Source organism: Eubalaena glacialis, chromosome 10 (assembly GCF_028564815.1).
Source record: "Eubalaena glacialis isolate mEubGla1 chromosome 10, mEubGla1.1.hap2.+ XY, whole genome shotgun sequence".
NCBI lineage: Eukaryota > Metazoa > Chordata > Mammalia > Artiodactyla > Balaenidae > Eubalaena > Eubalaena glacialis.
Genome location: NC_083725.1, coordinates 89,425,598 through 89,443,474, shown reverse-complemented (window position 1 = coordinate 89,443,474; position 17,877 = coordinate 89,425,598).

Sequence of the window (17,877 nt, the reverse complement as noted above, 5' to 3'; positions counted from 1 at the left end):
AGCACTGTTTAAAATTTAGAACTGTTTATTTAAAAACCTCAAAAGGGCTGTTAAATCTGTATGTAAGATGTTGTGTTTCCCATGAGCATGTCACCCAAGTAGAGCGTGCCAGAACAAAGCATCAAAGGAGAGTGTGTGTTGCCAAATTAAATCATGGTGTCAAAATATGACACCAACTTAACCTGTAATACTTGAGGAAAATAGTATGTAAAGTAGGACCCAGTGAAATCACCTGGACAAGATATTGTCTATAGAGTTGAGTGTACATTATTCATAAAGGTAACTCATCATTTGAAGTACCAGAATTTTATTTTGAGACTAAACTGACTAAACTGATTTAGTGGTGTTGAAATGCTGAAGTTAGGATGAGATTTGCTCATAGCATTACTATAAGAATACAATTCTTATTACTATAAGAATTGTTCATAGCATTACTTATAGCACTCAGATTTTGTCACAATTGGAGAGTTTGGAAGAATCCTTCAGCCCCCATGTTTCATCATTTGTCTCTTTTGTAAACATTGTCCCCTTCCCACCACTTCCCAAAGGTAAGAAGTGCACATCCTCATCCTTCGAAGCTAGGGCCTGTGAATTCTGACATCTTGAGTATGTTGCATGAAAAACAACAAACAAGATACTAAAGTAACTCTAATTTCATTAATAAACATTCATCGAGCACTCATACTTTCTCAAGTACTTTGATAAACCTCTCAGATAGGGAATGAATAAATGTTTTTTACTTGAAGGAGCTCTGTGTCTGGTTTGGGAAACATGCTATGCAAACAAATAAAATACAACCCAAAACAAATAGAAGCAAGAGTGGGGTTCTGAAGCAGGATGGGGGTCAATAGTTAGACTTGGCATGGGTAACTATTTCAGGGTCAACTCATTAGAAGACATTTTACCTGAGTTTGTATTTAAAATGAAAATGGAAAATTTCCAAGAAAGCAAGGAGAAAAGATGTTCCAAGATGAGGAATCTCCATAAGCAAAAAAATGCTCAATCGATCGTTAAGTATTAGACGGAAGAGAAAGGGATAGAAAAATCTAGGATGACACCGGTTTCAGACTTTGATATTGTGTGCATAATTGAGCAATAAGATAGGGAGAATTAGAGGAGGAACAGTTATGGGAGGGAAGGGCAGAAAAATGGGTAACATGATGAGAGCCATTTAGGGATTAAACAAAGCAAAGAACATAGCTTGTATCATTCACTTTCATGGCAAAAAACAGATGGCATACTCAAATTTGGGTAATTTGTGGCCAGTGCATGATAAAGGAACAACTTACACAGGGGTGGGTAGGTTGTAGATAAGCTACAAGCAACAGTGAAGTACAAAGTGGATCCTAACAGCAGGTCATGGTCACCACCCCTATGGGTAAAGGCTGGCAGCAATTATCTGAGCACGGAGACAGATCTTTGTGGAGAAAACCATCTGAAAGGTTCTATGATCTTTGCTCAAAAGATGATCAAGCTTTGATCGAGCTTTCCCAGGCAGCCCTGCAGGAAGGAACCTGGGGAAACAAATACGCTGGCTTTATTTCTTTTCTCTCTTTTCTATCTATTATTAGCATTCTCCATTGGTCAAACACAAACAGAAACCAGAAGCCAGGGAGTCACTGATATTTTCATATTGTTCAACTACCTTAGACACAGAATAGAGAAAAAAAAAATGGTTAGTGTTTATTTGGAGAGACCAACAGAAGATTTCCAGTACATGGGTCAAGTTATACCTTCAAGATTTGCTATCTAAAGTGGTTGAAAATAAATACTGACCGTTTCCCAAGCAACTACTTTTCTTATAAAATAAATTTCTTTTGCTATTTAATAATACTAGCAATAGGATATATATATATCTTCATAAGTTATAAAAGTCATATATATAAATGTGTTTTGTTCGCATACACAAACCAACTCCCTGAAATTCCCCTTGTGTCTCTTGAGCCCATGTAGGGTCAATTTATTTTCTTCCAGTGAAATATTTGTTAGATGTGTTCCATCTGTTCCAAGCTGCAAACACTCCATTAGCTATAAACACTCCATTTAGTGTGACCTAGGTATAATGTAATTACTATTGACTAGGTTCTAATTTTCCAAGGAATATTAAAAGTAATATGTCGAGAAAAATTATGAAATTATCTTTTTTAGGAACAGTCCCAGATATCAATACAATACACAGAGGGCAGTTTGCCTGCTATAAGTGTATGAAAATTGTTTTCAAATATTGTCAGTTATCAAGGGCCATAAGCATCTCTGTGACTTATGATGCTATGTAGAGAAGAAGCAATCATTTGTCAGAATTTCTAGTCTAGAGAACTTTTACTATGAAAATACAGTTTCACAAGATGACTCTAGGAACAAATATTAGAAATTTCTATCAACATGATATTTATGGATCACTGAAGCATTTTGCCATTTCTTGAAACTATAGTATGGCAATTGTGTGAATTATTCTTTTTGGTACTACTCTGTAAAGTTGTTTTAAAAGGCTATAAAAGGCAAAAAAATATGCTTTTGACAGAATGAACCACTTTTGAGAAACTTATATTTCTTATAAATACTTGCTAAAAATGGCAAGTCATTTCTGAAGGGCTAAGAATGACACAAGATAATGTTCAGTTACTCCACAGTAATGTTAATAAATTATGCTGGAGCTTTAAAGTATAGGGTTGATGGGCCTGAGGACACTGTGTCAGGAGGGAGTTGGGAAGGAAACTTACTTAACTAAATAGAGAAGGTTGAAATCTTGAGTTATTACAGATTCGTTGAATACCCGAACTGTTCTGTTCCTTTTGGATAGGATACTCATGACAATTATATTTTGAAAGGAATTACTAGATTTTTTGATATCACAGAAAAATCTCAAGAAATAAATCCCATAATTTTTTTAATTGTATAATAAACAGTATGGTATAATAAGAGATGTATTGAACTGAAATTCAAAAGAGTTTAAATTCTGATTCTTAAGCCATGAAGGACTGTGACTTTGGAAAAGTCATATAATCTCTCTGGACTGCATTGCTGATGTATAAATTATTCTGGGTGGACATTATTTTAAAAATTATATCATCACTTTTACTTTTAATATTGATTAATATTGACTTTATAACTTGGTCCTGAAAAAGACCAGTTCATTCATAAAAGTTGTAAAAAAAAAAAAAAAAAATACCCAAAGGATGATGCAGTCCTTGTTTTTAGTCTTTCTTTTATTACACTTATGATTAGCTAGAAAGTATTTCATAGTAAAGGCTCTAAGTGAATTTCAACTTTTAACGAGCAGAGTACACAATTTTTCTTTTTTAATAAATTTATTTATTTATATTTTTGGCTGTGTTGGGTCTTCATTGCTGCACGTAGGCTTTCTCTAGTTGCAGCGAGCAGGGGCTACTCTTCGTTGTGGTGCGCGGGCTTCTCATTGCGGTGGCTTCTCTTGTCGTGGAGCAGGGGCTCTAGGTGTGTGGGCTTCAGTAGTTGTGGCACGCGGGCTCAGCAGTGGTGGCTCGTGGGCTCTAGAGCGCAGGCTCAGTAGTTGCGGCGCACGGGCTTAGTTGCTCCCTGGCATGTGGGATCTTCCCGGACCAGGGCTTGAACCCGTGTCCCCTGCATTGGCAGGCGGATTCTTAACCACTGTGCCACCAGGGAAGTCCCAGAGTACACAATTCTTTTGAAAAGTATACAATAAAATGTGCTAAAACGTATTTAGTAAGCTAATCAGAGACTCCTGGTTTAGTGGGATCTAGACAATATGTTCCTAAGTGCTAGTTCATATACTAGCTTCACAAAAATTCCCATGGATGTTTTAAAACAAAGAAATTCCTAAGCCTTAACTGAGACACATAGAATAAGCCATGTCTGATGCAATCAAAATTTAAGTATAAAAACTACCCCATATAATTCTGCTGTGCAGCCATATTAGAGAATCAACTTTCTAGACCACCACTACCACCAGCCTCATCACCACCACCACTCTCTGTGTTCTTAATAACAGTGTTCTTAATTGGGGAGGTGCAGACACTTGTTAGAATATAAACACTAAATATAGCAAAAAAATAATAATAATAAAATAATAATTAGAGGGATTGCAGATCAAAGTTTCAATGGTCCCTGAGGCTACCTAGTCCATTGAAGTCCTAACCCCTATAAAGCATTAAAAAAAAAAAAAAAACCTTAATGTTGGTTGGTCTGCTGCTGTTTTCATGCAAACATGGAGTTTCAGTGTTTGGACTGGAATATACTAGAAGGACTCAAATTCTAGTATTCTCTGGGAAGAATGTAAAGCCAAAAAAAAAAAGAGAAATGATGTTTTCTGACTGGTAAGAGGACAAAGATGTAGCAGTAGACCAATTATATGATTAGGTCACATGCTAGTGTTGGGTAAATTTTAAGAAATATGATGAATGTGTTTACAGCATAAAGATAAAAGTACATCTTCCTGAAACAAACATTATGTAGCCGGATCAAGGATACAGTTTCCTATAGCAGAAATCTTTTACTAGTGTCACTTCATTATAAACCTCATGATATACATTAAATTTTTATATGTTGAGTAATAAAACTCTTTAGTTAAGATTAACTCTCACAGCAACAAGAAAATAGTAAACATTTACAGATTTAACCTTAAAAAGACCTTCACCCTCACTGGCTGAATTCCAAAATTGTTTTTTACTTTTGTGATCATCAGAATGAAAGGATATACTCTACCATTCTCTTTGTTGAAAGTCCTAGAGTAAAACCACTAGAAAACAGAAGAAAAAGGTAAAGCTTTACGGCTGCTTGAGTAGGAGGATCAGTTCAAAGTGAGGGTATCTTGACTTCTGGCAATAAGCAGATATTTTGTATGTTACAAGCATTAGGATGATCATGAGAAAAGAATATTAAGAAACAGAAATGTGATGTGGGCCAAAGGGAAATATGTCCCTGAGGTTAGTTATAATTGATCTGTTTTCACAAGGAGATGCATAAGAGTAAGGAAAACTGGGAAATTGTGTTCTGCAATTTCACATTTGGAAAGAAAAATATTTGGCTTAGGATCAAGGCATGTTATTTTTGGTCATACAAGGATTGCAGAAATCCTTAACCCTTTAACTCTTTAGAATTTTTCTGGGAAATGTAGTAACTAGTTGATTAATTCAGTAAGATAATTTCCTCTTTCAGATTTTCCTTAATTACAGTGGTGATCTTTAGTTTCTAATAATGTTAACTTAGAATTAGTCAATGTTTTAATCTTATTCTTATTTCACAACAGTCATGCAAAATGACTATAAAATGGAAAGAGTAGGGGAAAGTTAGCTACTAGATTCCACTTCATTGTACACTCATTAAAACATTCATAAATAAAAGACTGGAGTAAACAAAGATGAATTTATTTCAACAGTATTTTATTATTTTCAGTGTCTCCCTTAATTAAATTTATTCTTAAATATTTGTTCTTTTTAATGCTATAGAAAATGGAATTTTTAATTTCAATTATTTTTATTTTTAATTGCTAGCGTATAGAAATTCAATTTTGCATATTTGTATCATGGTAAGCAGTGTACTGAAATTTAAAAGGTCTAGTTTGTGTGTTTGTATTTCTTAAGATTTCCCTCAAAAAAGATCATGCCATTGTGAATGGAGATAATTGTGTTCCTTCCTTTCCAATCTGGATGCCTTTATTTCTTTATTGCTTTTTCTTGCCTAATTGCCCTGAAAGAATTTCTAGTATATTGTCAAATAGAAGTGATGGGAGCAGACACCTTTGCCTTGCTCTTAATCCTAGGGACAGGGGGCTGTATTCAGTCTTTCACCATTAAGTATGACGTTAACTGTGTTTTTCATAAATGTCCTTTTTCAGGTTAAGGAAGTTCCCTATTATTCCTAATTTTTGAGTGTTTTAATCAACGAACAGTATGCTGTATTTTGACAAATGTTTTCTCTTTGTCTCTTAAGATGACCATGTACAAATCAAATATGTACATGTTTTACATATATATTTATATGTAATATATAATTTAATAATTTGTATATTATATACAATAATTTATATATTATACACACACAGAATAGATGTTTTAGTCTTTAATCTCTCTAAGTTGATGAAAATGAACTTTTGCTATTGAGAGTTGGAATTCATAGAAATGCAAAATCACGCATAGATATATTTACTCTCTGCAGTACTTCTGAAAGTTTTCCCTCCACAAATACAAATACTCTGGTACATTTTATCAAAAATTATACGATTCGTATGTAATTGTATATACGAATTATCAAGAGTATACCTGACAAGAATGAAGCACCTTTTCAATTAAGCATTGATGAGAACCAAATTTTCCACTTTAAATTTTACAAGTCTGATGAGTGTAAGAGTTTACATAGGGTAGTGTTTTGCTCTGTAATTTTCAAACCTTGTATTGTCTTTACTACTCACACTCAGTGCTAAACACAGAGGATGTAGGGCACACTGATACTGTAGTACCTCTGGCCCTGCACTTTTCTTTAACAAAGAGAAGTCACAACATAATGGTTGGTTATAATACTATCATGTGTTATTCCAATTCATATATGTCCTGTCATAACTAAGTAACAAGTTATGACACAGAGTTAAATGATTGAAAGGATTCATGGGACTCCTTAGGGCCTAGACATGAGAGGATTTAATAAAGGTAAAAGGTACTAGCAGGAGAAAGTGTACAGGCAATAATATAGCGGTTCTAAGATGTCCAGGCATAGTCCCTAAGTGTCCTTTATGGGTCTCATAAGACATACATTGTTTTTAGATTATGAACAGCCAAGGTATGTAGAAGACACCATGCTTTCAGGGGAATCACTGTATGAGTTTGCTTAAGAGGCTCTTGTATCCTGCTGGTCATGTAGTTAAATCCAGGCTGTGTAAGTACATATATATATATATGATAAACAATGTAGACAAGCTAGTACAGGGTACTTCCAAGGAAATTTTGCATTTTCAACATCAGGTTAAAATTCATTAGCTAACGTATTTCATCCCTATCTTGGCCTAGGTTCGGTGTTAGACTTCCAAACATCCCTGGAGATCAGCGGAGCTACCTTAGTTCAGTGGCATGTTAAACATATTCTTATATAACTATATGTTAAAATTATGGCTAACTATAAAATGCACTCCCTTTAACCCAAATTAAATGAACACTCCAACTCTAAACTCAACTTTTCCTCAATTGGATTCCCCAAATACCTGTGGCTACTCTATAATCAACTAATAGGATGAGAAATATGATACGGAGGAAGTTGGAATTGAAAGAGAAAGAGATTTAATTATATTAAAATTATCTTAACATTGCTTTTTTTTTTCTTTTTTCAAAATTTTACTCATGGTCACCTTATAAAGATGACCATATGAACACGATACTAAGGCCTATCGGAGCAGGTCCATGTGCTTAAGCAACCTCAAAGCTTAAATACTGTTAGAGTCACAGGAAATTGTACTCTGCCAAGTTAATTTATTAAAATACAGAAAATGTAGATGTAAAATTGGATATCAGAAATCACTGGTTCTCAAGACCATGTGGCATGTTCCTTTACAGAGTAAGGAGTCCATACTTGTCTTATTACTTCTTAGCCTCTTCACTTCCAGTCTGCTGCTATGTTGAGGGAAATATTCCTTTCTTTGAATGGGAATGTCCCTGATCATGTATCTGGCTCAAGCGTCCAGCCAGGCTCAAAGCTCCTGTAGATAATCTGGTCATCACAGTCATCATCATAATTATCACCCTCCCCAACACCATGACTATTTAAAAACAGACAAACTTGTTATGCTGAGCAATTTAGTTCTCCATTGACTAGAAGTTCTTTACCCCCCAAAGCCCAGGATTTTAGTTTATTATTTTTGCATAACAAAACATGCCAAATTAAATTATTTTGTTCAGTTTCTTCGCAACACTTAGGAGAAGTCCCTGTGGTCCCTCTCTTCCTTCTCCAACAATCCAGAGAAAGGACAAACTCAGCTTTAAAATAAGTTTCTCCCTGTTTATGGCCTTTGAAGTTTCAGAAATAATGTATATGAGTAACCTTTGATGCTGTGTGCGGTGAAGTGATTGTCCAAAGGGAGCTATAAATCATTAGAGATTGAGTTTATAGGAGCTAAGTCTGATGTAATTAAGGAAATTTTTTGGGTAAAAGTAAGATTTGAGTTGGAGCTGATATGCAGGGTTTCATATGTCAGTGAGAGACAAGACTGGAAAGTAGACTGGAGCCAAATCCCTAAGGTTTTGAAAGCTAAACTTTTTAGTTTTGACTCTATATTGACTCTGTATTGGACAATAGCAGTTATGAAGGTTTCTGAGCAGAAACTAAACATAATAAGAGCTATAAGTAAGGAAAGTCAATTCAGTAGCTGTGAGAGAGATAGAAAGCTGAAGAGAATAAAGGACCAGTTAAGAGAAGGCTAAGAGAGTGGAAGACCAGGTGAAAGGGAATCAAAAGACAGTTAGCAAAGAGAGAAATGGAATGAGCTTGAATAGAAAGCTTTCTATTGACCTTCATCAGAACGTTGAAAAAGATTTATGACATAGGTACCTGACTGAAAAGGTAAAATTTTAAGCTATTTAAGAGAGACACACATAAATCTCATGTCACATGAAACTCCACTGAATTTTACATATTAATCTTACTGAAAAAAAGTATTAAACTTCTACCAACCTAATAATCACATTTGGATCTTTTCAATGCTTCACTGCAGATCTTCACTGCAGATAACAGATATTAGGAATATAATCATAACACATTTCCTATGCTTAACTTGGTTCAGGCTGCCATCATAAAATATAAAGTAGCAAATTACTTATTTTCAAAATGGGCATATATTATATGCATGAATTTTTCAGTGAAATGTGCATTATTGCAAAAGGACCATTGATATATGTGCTTATACTGAGTATCAGTGGTGCATAAAATGAATAAATTCTAATATGTGTCTCTTCTTGATGAATAGATCTAGAAATGAGATTTTCCTCGAAAAAATTCCAGTCCCCCCTCCCCCAGGAATTTGGAAATAAAACCTAGCAAACATCTGGGTTTCCTGTCAAAGGCAAATAATCTATGCTTAGAATCATCAAATTCCCAGGATATTCAGATTTTGTTCTATAGTAGTGGCCTTAGATAGGACTGGTGAAGAAATGTGTATTTAGTTTATTTATTGAAATTGAACAAAATCTATGACTTTTATCTGTTTCCTGGAAATGGACTTTACAATGGTATGTGCATGTACATGTGATCGCAAGTGTTTCTAGAATAATACCTGTCAGAGAAGGAAAAAATTGGGATGTGGCACAGGAAAAATATAATTGTGAAGCATATGCCACAAAGTCTTCAACTAATCTCAGGGGGAATATGACGTTGGAATGGCCCTTCAGAATTGTACTGACTTACGGAAAAGGGATGCTGCCTTTGCATCTCCACATCAACCACTCATTTGGATGAGGGCTACCTCCTGCTGTGGCACAGATTCTTGGGAGGTAGTTCTTTGGAATCATCTCCAAGCTTCCACTCTTACCACACTCTAATAGACGTAGCAGCCAATAGTCTTTGTCATATATATATTTTATTAGCTTCTCTCTTAAACTGAAAGTAATAACCAAAGCCATTGATAGAGTCTATATATTATCAAGCCATACTGTTTTATTTTTGTTCTTTGAATGTGTCAACTTCTTCCTAGCCATGAGGTCTTTGAACATGCTATTATTCTGCCTAAAAAATATTGCAAATCATAGTATAATCCAGAGAGAATTAAATTGAATCATACTTTAAGCCCACTTTTGCTGGTGTGGTAAAATGAAGTGCCACTGAATCGAGATAGCAAGGCCCTCTTGTTCTGAAATAATATCATCTGTTTTGGGTAATAAACTTTCTTTTAAAATATTGGGTTGGCCAAAAAGTAACATCTTATGGAAAAACCTGAATGAACATTTTGGCCAACCCAATAGTAGTAGACTACATGTCTCATATTAAAATACATTTTAAAAAATTCTTAGGTCTGATTTTTTTTTTAGTGAAAACGTTCTCTTTAATTCACTAGAATACACTGTTAAACTTTGAATAAACAGGTTATAACCATTTGGCCTCTTTACATCAGATCTATTTGAGAGATTTCCTTTTCTCTGTTGAGGAGTTTTTCTTACGTTTTAAGTAATACATTTCATAGTCCCAAATGAAATTGGCTACGTTTATTTTGTTATTACTTTATGGAAATAAACTATGTCTGCCAAAGGCAATGTTTCCAATCACTCTTGCCTAGATTAACTGCAGTCTGTGTTTGTATTTTAACTCCAGCTGCTTGTAGTGGACAGGGTCTTTGTGTGCTTTCTCCGATTCCCTCAACTATCCCTTCCTGCTCTTGCTCTCGTTCTTATTCTTTCCCTTTGTGTTCCACCCACTGTGCTGTCCCTCTGCTTCAGATTCAGGGGATCAGATCTGACGTACCATATCTTATACTAAAGAAGGCTTCTGATGCAACCCTGAAGTGCAGAGGAGTTAATCCCCTATGGAGTGGACTTTGAACACTGGCAGACAGGAAATGGGAGCGAGCTAGGCAAATGCATTCCTCCTCTTCCCCTTTCCAGGCAGGAATGGTTCCTCTTTGTCGTCCACATGGAAAATTTCCATGGGCCAAGTGACCGCACCTGCAGAACAGCCTGCTACGTGTCTTCCTGGGGTATCATGCAGTGGTTGGCACCACGGTCATGCATCACATCGTTTTCCGCTTGCCACACACCTGTTCTCCTTCACCCTCACTGTCCTGTATTTGTAATGGCCAGATAAAGTGTCAGTACTCTACTCTTTGATTTGGGCTCTGCTGTCTACTGGCTTGAATTTCTGATAGGAAACATTGTCTTCTTCTCCTCTTCCTCCTTCTCATTATTATTATTACTATTATTAATGTACATTAGTTGCTGTATAAGTCTTAGATTAATTTTTGCAGAGACACTATAATATGAAGTGAGTCTATGTTAATTTTAATTAGCTAACACACATTTAGATTTACTTTACAAGCTTCTCTTTTTAAATAAAAGACATTGGGATAAATAATCAACTTGGAAGTTAACAAATGATACATGTCTTCAATATGTGTCTTTTTTGAAGATTTTTTTTTTTTTAACTTTTTTCAGTTCTGGTATCTCACCTCAGTTAGACCCCATAAGAAAAAAACAGGGGAGGTGTAAAATTGCAGTTAATAGTTGAGGTCTGAATTATGACTCCCTCTTGTCTCCTGGGTGTCTTAAATAATCTGTTTACACACACACCCCACCCCTTGTGCTCTGTGTTAATTTAATTCTTTACACATTTTCTTACACAGGTATTTTTTGCCATGATAGTTTTACAGAAGATATATACATACTTGTCTGACTTTGGCTTTTCTTCCTCAATATGGAAATCATGATTTCTTATGGAAATCATTCCAAGGCCATCTGATATTTTAAAAATTGATTACATGGTATTGATATGACATATTGAGTCATTTCAGTATTGTTGCATTGACACTTTTATTTTTATGGTATAAATTCCCAGGAGTTAAATCACTGTATCCAGTGATAGACCTTTTAACTAACATATATTTGTTATCAAAATACTAACACATTTCAATTTTTTTACCATGTTTACTCAAGATATTTTCTTTAAGAGATAAAATAATACATTTAGAGTTTAAGTCTTCTTTATACCTCCTCAGAGTCCTTTTCTAGATGCGACTTAAGAACCTGACAGTAGAGTATATCTTTTCCATTCATGTTTTATGCCTTTGTTCCACACAGGTTTATTCACAGGCAAATATTTTTCAGTGAATTGTTCCAATTTACATGAATATCACACTATACATATATTTCTGCACCTTGCAGTTTTCCTCAGTATCTTCTTAGAATATCTATCCAACTTTAAATATCTATTTAATCTAATTCAGTAATTTTAACACCTATGTTGTATTCAGGGACTGTGTTTTTCTTTTGAATTTGTATTGTTTTGTAGCTTCTGTAAGAGGCCATACATAATGATGAATTATATCTACATTCAGAAGACAGTAGACACTTAGTCAAAAAGCCATCTGTTCATTCCTTGTTGTTCTTATGCAAATAACTTAGTGAGAGCATTTATCTGAAGCTGAGACAGAAAATATAGATTTCAAGAAAATAAAAATTATGAAATGATTGTATATTCTCAAAAAGTAGAGATGATGCTCACAGAGTCATAAAGTCATGCTGCTACAAGGGACTTGGGAATTTCTCTCTTCTTTCATGTAAATCTTTGAAATGGGGTTGAATGTGGTCTCCTTACCATAGGATCATGCTTTAATTTTTAAACAAGAGGGTACTCCCTCCTACATTCAGTTATTAACTCCTGACTTCCAACCCCCTTTTTAAATTTTCTTTCTTTGTTGCATGCATATTACTTTTTCTCTCCAAACTGAATGCCTCTTTGGCTTTTCGGTAAAAGTTAGTTTCTTCTGCCACTGTGTCCTGGGCAGCAAAGTTGGGTTTTGAGTGAGCTGGGGCTCTGGAGTCAGTCTAATTCTCTACTATCCAGATGTCTGACTTTGGGCAAGATACTTTACCTCCCTGTGTCTTGGTCTAATCAGGTATAAAATGGAAAGTAAAAATAATTTCTTCAAGGAGTATTATAAGAATACTCTTTACCATCATTATGCTTAAGCAACTCAGGCAAGTAGAATAAACTTGGGACAGTCTTAGTTTCATAACCCAGTTTCACCATTTACCGTTTACTGTTTGACACTGGGTAAGTCATACTTTCTGTAATCTCAGTCCTTCAACTTGTATATAAGAGAATTAATGCATACTTAATATTTTAAGTAACATACAAAATGAATGAAGTACTGATATACACTACAGTATGGATGAATCTTGAAAATATTATGCTAAGTGAAAGAAGTTAGTCACAAAAGTACATGTACCATGTGATTCCATTTATATGAATTGTCCAGAATGGGCAAAATCTATGTATAGAGAAAGTAGATTGGGGTTACCTAGGGCTGGGGGAGGCAGGGGAAATTGGGAGGTGATAGCTAAAGATCTGGCATTTCTTTTTGCTACAATGAAAATGTTTTTGATTGTCATTGTACAACTCTGTGAATATAGTGCAAAAAAATCTTGAATTTACACTGTAAATGTGTGAATGTATGGTGTGTCAATTATCTTTCAATAAAGCTGTTAAAAACGCAGTAGAAAAAAATCAATAACCTGAAGTTTGGTTATTCAAAAAGACAAAAAGGAAATTGACAAATCATTATCTAGAAGCCAGATTAAGAACAAAATGAGGGAATATCCAAGTTACTAAAATAAGGCACGAAAAGACATACCATTACTGACCTTACAAAGATCAAATGGAGTAAAAGGAACAACTTGAAATGGTATTGTTAAAAGGTCATTTATTTCCTGCATCTAAACTCTACCACAAATATTAGTCAAAGAGGAAGTCAGCCCTCCTGTTACTAACTACCCTTTAATTTAGTAGTTGGGTTTGATATAGGCAGAATGTATCTAGGAAAGAACTCTGGGTTTGAATGGTACTTAAGTTCCACTAGAGGTTCCTGCAACTTTGAGTAAGTTATCTACTATATAGATACATATAAAGGTATTACTTATCTCTAAAGTAAAAATAATACCAGCCTTCATAGAGTTGTTGGGATAATTCACATGCAAAGTTACATTATTCAGTTTCTGTGAGCGACTGCATCATTTGATAGGAAGTTTTATATGGTAGAGCAGTACTTTGAATAAAGAAATTAATAGGTTTTGATGAGAAAAGGAATAAAGGGGAACAAGGAAAAATCAAAGTGACATGGATGAATAGCAAGTAGGTGAGACTGAATAATAGCATCTAAGAAATAAATGGGAATATCACTAGGGAAGTAAATCTAAATTTTCTTTTGAAGAAGATGGGCCTTTGCAACTTGAGTTTGAATTTGTCAGGGTATCTAAGTGAATTATTCCAATAGTGGGAATTATAAGTAGGTATAAAGGAGAGCTTGAGTTTTTAAAATTTAAAATCCAGAACTTTATGCATAAAAGTAGATATTTAAATAATATGATTTGCTGAGCTTTCCATTGAACTGAGTATAAAGAAATAAAGGCCAGTACATCAGACTGAAATTTGAAGGGATGCTCAAATTTGAAAAGAAAAAGTAGGAAATGTTATCAAAGTTAGAGAAATAGAAAAAAAAAACATTATTTACTATAATTCAAAGAAAAATTGAATTATTGAAATAATTGTACTAGGTTAAGGCAAGTGAAGCATATTAGGGAAAGAAAATGTTGGAGGTATTTTAAATAGTAAACACAGAGTGGCAAGAACAGAAGTTATATTGACACGTGAGTTTAATAGAGAGTTGAATTAAAACAGGAAGTGACACAGGTATACATGTAAGTTTAATTTTGTCATACATTCTTCTTATATCTAGGAACATTTTCACATACTTCTCTGGCCATCTTATTGGCATTTGTGACCCCCATATGCTACCATTCTTTTACTCACTTCCTCTGCCAGCCACACTTGGGCTACTTGCTGTTCCTCAGTCATGCCAGGTACTCTCCAATTTCAAGGTGTTTGCACATGATATGTTCTGTGCCTAGAGTACTCTTCTACCTGGTACTTGGATGGCTGGTCCCTCATTTTTTTGAATTCCTTTTAAAATGTCGCCTCTTTGGTGACATTTGGAGAATCCTTTGGAGAATCCTTTCCTAAAACTCATATAAAATACCTCCTACTCGGATCACACTCCCTATGCTCTTTTCTGCTTTCTGTTTTTCTTTATAACTCAATACTACCTGATATCATATAACTTCTTTTTGTATTTATTTACTCATACGTCCTCCTCTAGAATGAAACTCCTTAAATATCAGTGATTCTGTGTTTTCACCACTCTATGTCTGACATCAGAAAAATATCTGGAACATAATTGGTGCTTATTATGGGTTGGACTGTGTCCCCAACACAAAAGGTAATTAAGTCATGGCCCCCAGTACCTCAGAATGTGACCTCATTAAAATGACGTTGAATTCCTGAATTCAGTAGGCCCGATGTGCATATAAAAAGGGGAAACTTGGACAGAGTGATGGACACACAGGGGGGAAATGTTGTGAAGACCCACGGAGAATGCCATGTAAAGACAAAGGATTAGAGTGATAGTTCTACAAGCCAAAAAAAAAAAAGGGACAAAGATTGCCAACAAACTACCAGAAGCTAGGAAGAAATACAGAAATATTCCACTACAGTTTTCACAAGAGTACTGCTCTGCCAACACCTTATTTCAGATTTCTAGCCTCCATAACTATGATACAGTAAGTTGCTGTTGTTTGATGTCACCCAGGTTGTGGTACTTTGTTAACAGTAGCCCTAGGAATCTAATACAATGTCTAATAAACATTTATCAATGAATGAATTTGAGTTCCATAGGCAGATTTTGGAAAACACTGACACAATGCAAAATTTTGAAAATAATAAATCATTAAGAAAGAAAGAGATAAAAAGAGGAAGGAAAGGAGGGAGGGAGGAAGAGAGAAAAAGATAAACCTATTTGTGATCCTATGAAAACATTTTGCTTGGTTATGAAGCTGAAGAATAAAAGGACCTTGTTAGCCTAAGACAACTAAATGTTTTTCAGCAATCCAAAGTGTCTTGCGAATGAAGAGGAAAGGGCTTATATTATTATTTCTTGTTATAATCCAGGAACTGATTTTGAGTTAATGTGATATATTCTATAGTACTCTCAGAGCGTGGGGGGAAAAACAGTGTTTTTAAAAATGCCATTGGGAATTGATAGGAATTGCATTGACTCTGTAGATCACTTTGGGTTGTATTGACATTTCAACAATATTAAATTTTCCAACCCACTAACATAGGATATCTTTCCATATGTTTGTATCTTGTTTAATTTTTTTCATCAATATTTGTAGTTTTCAGCATACACATCTTTTACCTCCTTAGTTAAGTTTATTCCTAGGTATTTTATTCTTTTTGGTGCTATTGCTAATGGGTTATATTCATAATTTTCTTTTCGGATAGTTTATTACTAGTTTATAGAATGTAACCGACTTTTGTATGTTGATTTTGTATTCTGCAACTTGAATTTGAAAAAAATCCTGAATTTGTTTATTAGTTCTGTTTTTTTTTTTAATGGAGTCTTTAGGATTTTCTATGTATAAGATCATGTCATTTAAAAACAAAGATAATTTTACTTCTTCCTTTCCAATTTGGATGCCTTTTATTCCTTTTTCCCGTATATTTGCTCTGACTAGGACTTCCAGTATTATGTTGAATAGAAGTGATAAGGGTGGGCATCCTTGCCTTGTTCCTGATATTAGGAGAAGGCACAAAAATGAACACCATTGTTTCTGATTTAATACTAACACCATGTGATTGAATTACCTCATTCATTTTAGAGGAGTTACTGTGTGTTAGGCCAATTACCTGTAAATGAGAATATAGGAAAATTATTCCTATAATTTGGGGTCTAATTAGACCCAAAACTTGAGTTCATTTGTACTTTATAATGAATAAGCCAGTACCTCCTTCCCAAGGGGTGAAGAGTATCTAAACTGATTCTTTAATATTTGATCCATTCATAGGATTATGTTTTACTAACGATCTATGTTACTGTGCTTAGGAGGTAGGGAAGTTCAGGTGATAGTGCTCTCTTGCTTCAATGTAGTAAATACTCCCGAGCAACGCCTCACTTCGAGGTGGGCCTAGCAGTCCTCTGCTAACTTTCTTTGCCTTCCACTTTTGGTAAACCCATAGGAACTGGCCTCTTGGCTTTACTTTCCTCATATATGTGTCCAGGCATGTCAGTGGTCTCGAGGCTACCCTCATATTTATAGTCATAAATTCCCTCTCCATCTTTGATCTTAAAACCAGAGGCAGCTTCATGGGCCTGAGTCCTATGCAATCACATAGGGTCCACTTTCTCAGAAGGGCCCCATGATTGGTTTTATGCTCTGATATGGCTGTCTTGAAATTTGTAATAATTTTATCTTTGAACTTGTGTTTTATAAGTGAAGTCTAGTAGGAAATAGAGCATATGTGTGACCAGTGGATATGTGTAGATCGATTGGGCAATAATAGCCATACTGGTGAACTCAAGCCCTCAGGCACTTACAATTGAAGATACAGCAGTAGAATTCATAAACAGGCATTTTGAATTACAGATCTCCCTCTACCTTTGATGGGGTTAGGTCCCAATAAACCCATCATAAGTTGAAAATATTGTAAGTTGAAAACGTATTTAATACACCTAACATACTGAATATCATAGCTTAGCCTAGCCTACCTTAAATGTGCTCAGAACACTTAAATTAGCCTACAGCTGGGCAAAATTATCTAACAGAGCCTATTTTGTAATAAAGAATTGAATATCTCATGCAATTTGTTGAATACCATACTGAAAGTGAAAAACAGAATGGTTCTTTGGGGTACAGGATGGTTGTAGGTGTTACGGTTGTTTACCTTCATGATCTCACGGCTGACTGGGAGCTGTAGCTTGCTGCCACTGCCCAGTATCACAAGCGAGTATGTACAAGAATTGCTAGCCATGGAAAATATCACAATTCAAAACCTGAAGTTTGGTTTCTATTTAATGCATTTTGCTTTTGCACCATCATAAAGTCAAAAGATATTAAACTCAACCATTGTAAGTTGGGGACTCTCTGTATATACAAATCATAAATCCAATTTTGGCTTCACAATTTATAGGAAATATTAGAAGGACCACTATAATGCCATAATATAAATTTAAAGTTTAAATTAAATACAAAAACACAAGAAACTGATTTGCATGAGGTACTAAATAGTTTTAGAAACAATATCCATGGGAATCATCAGGTGTAAATTGCACACAAGTTTATTTTGAAGTGTTGTTTTGTC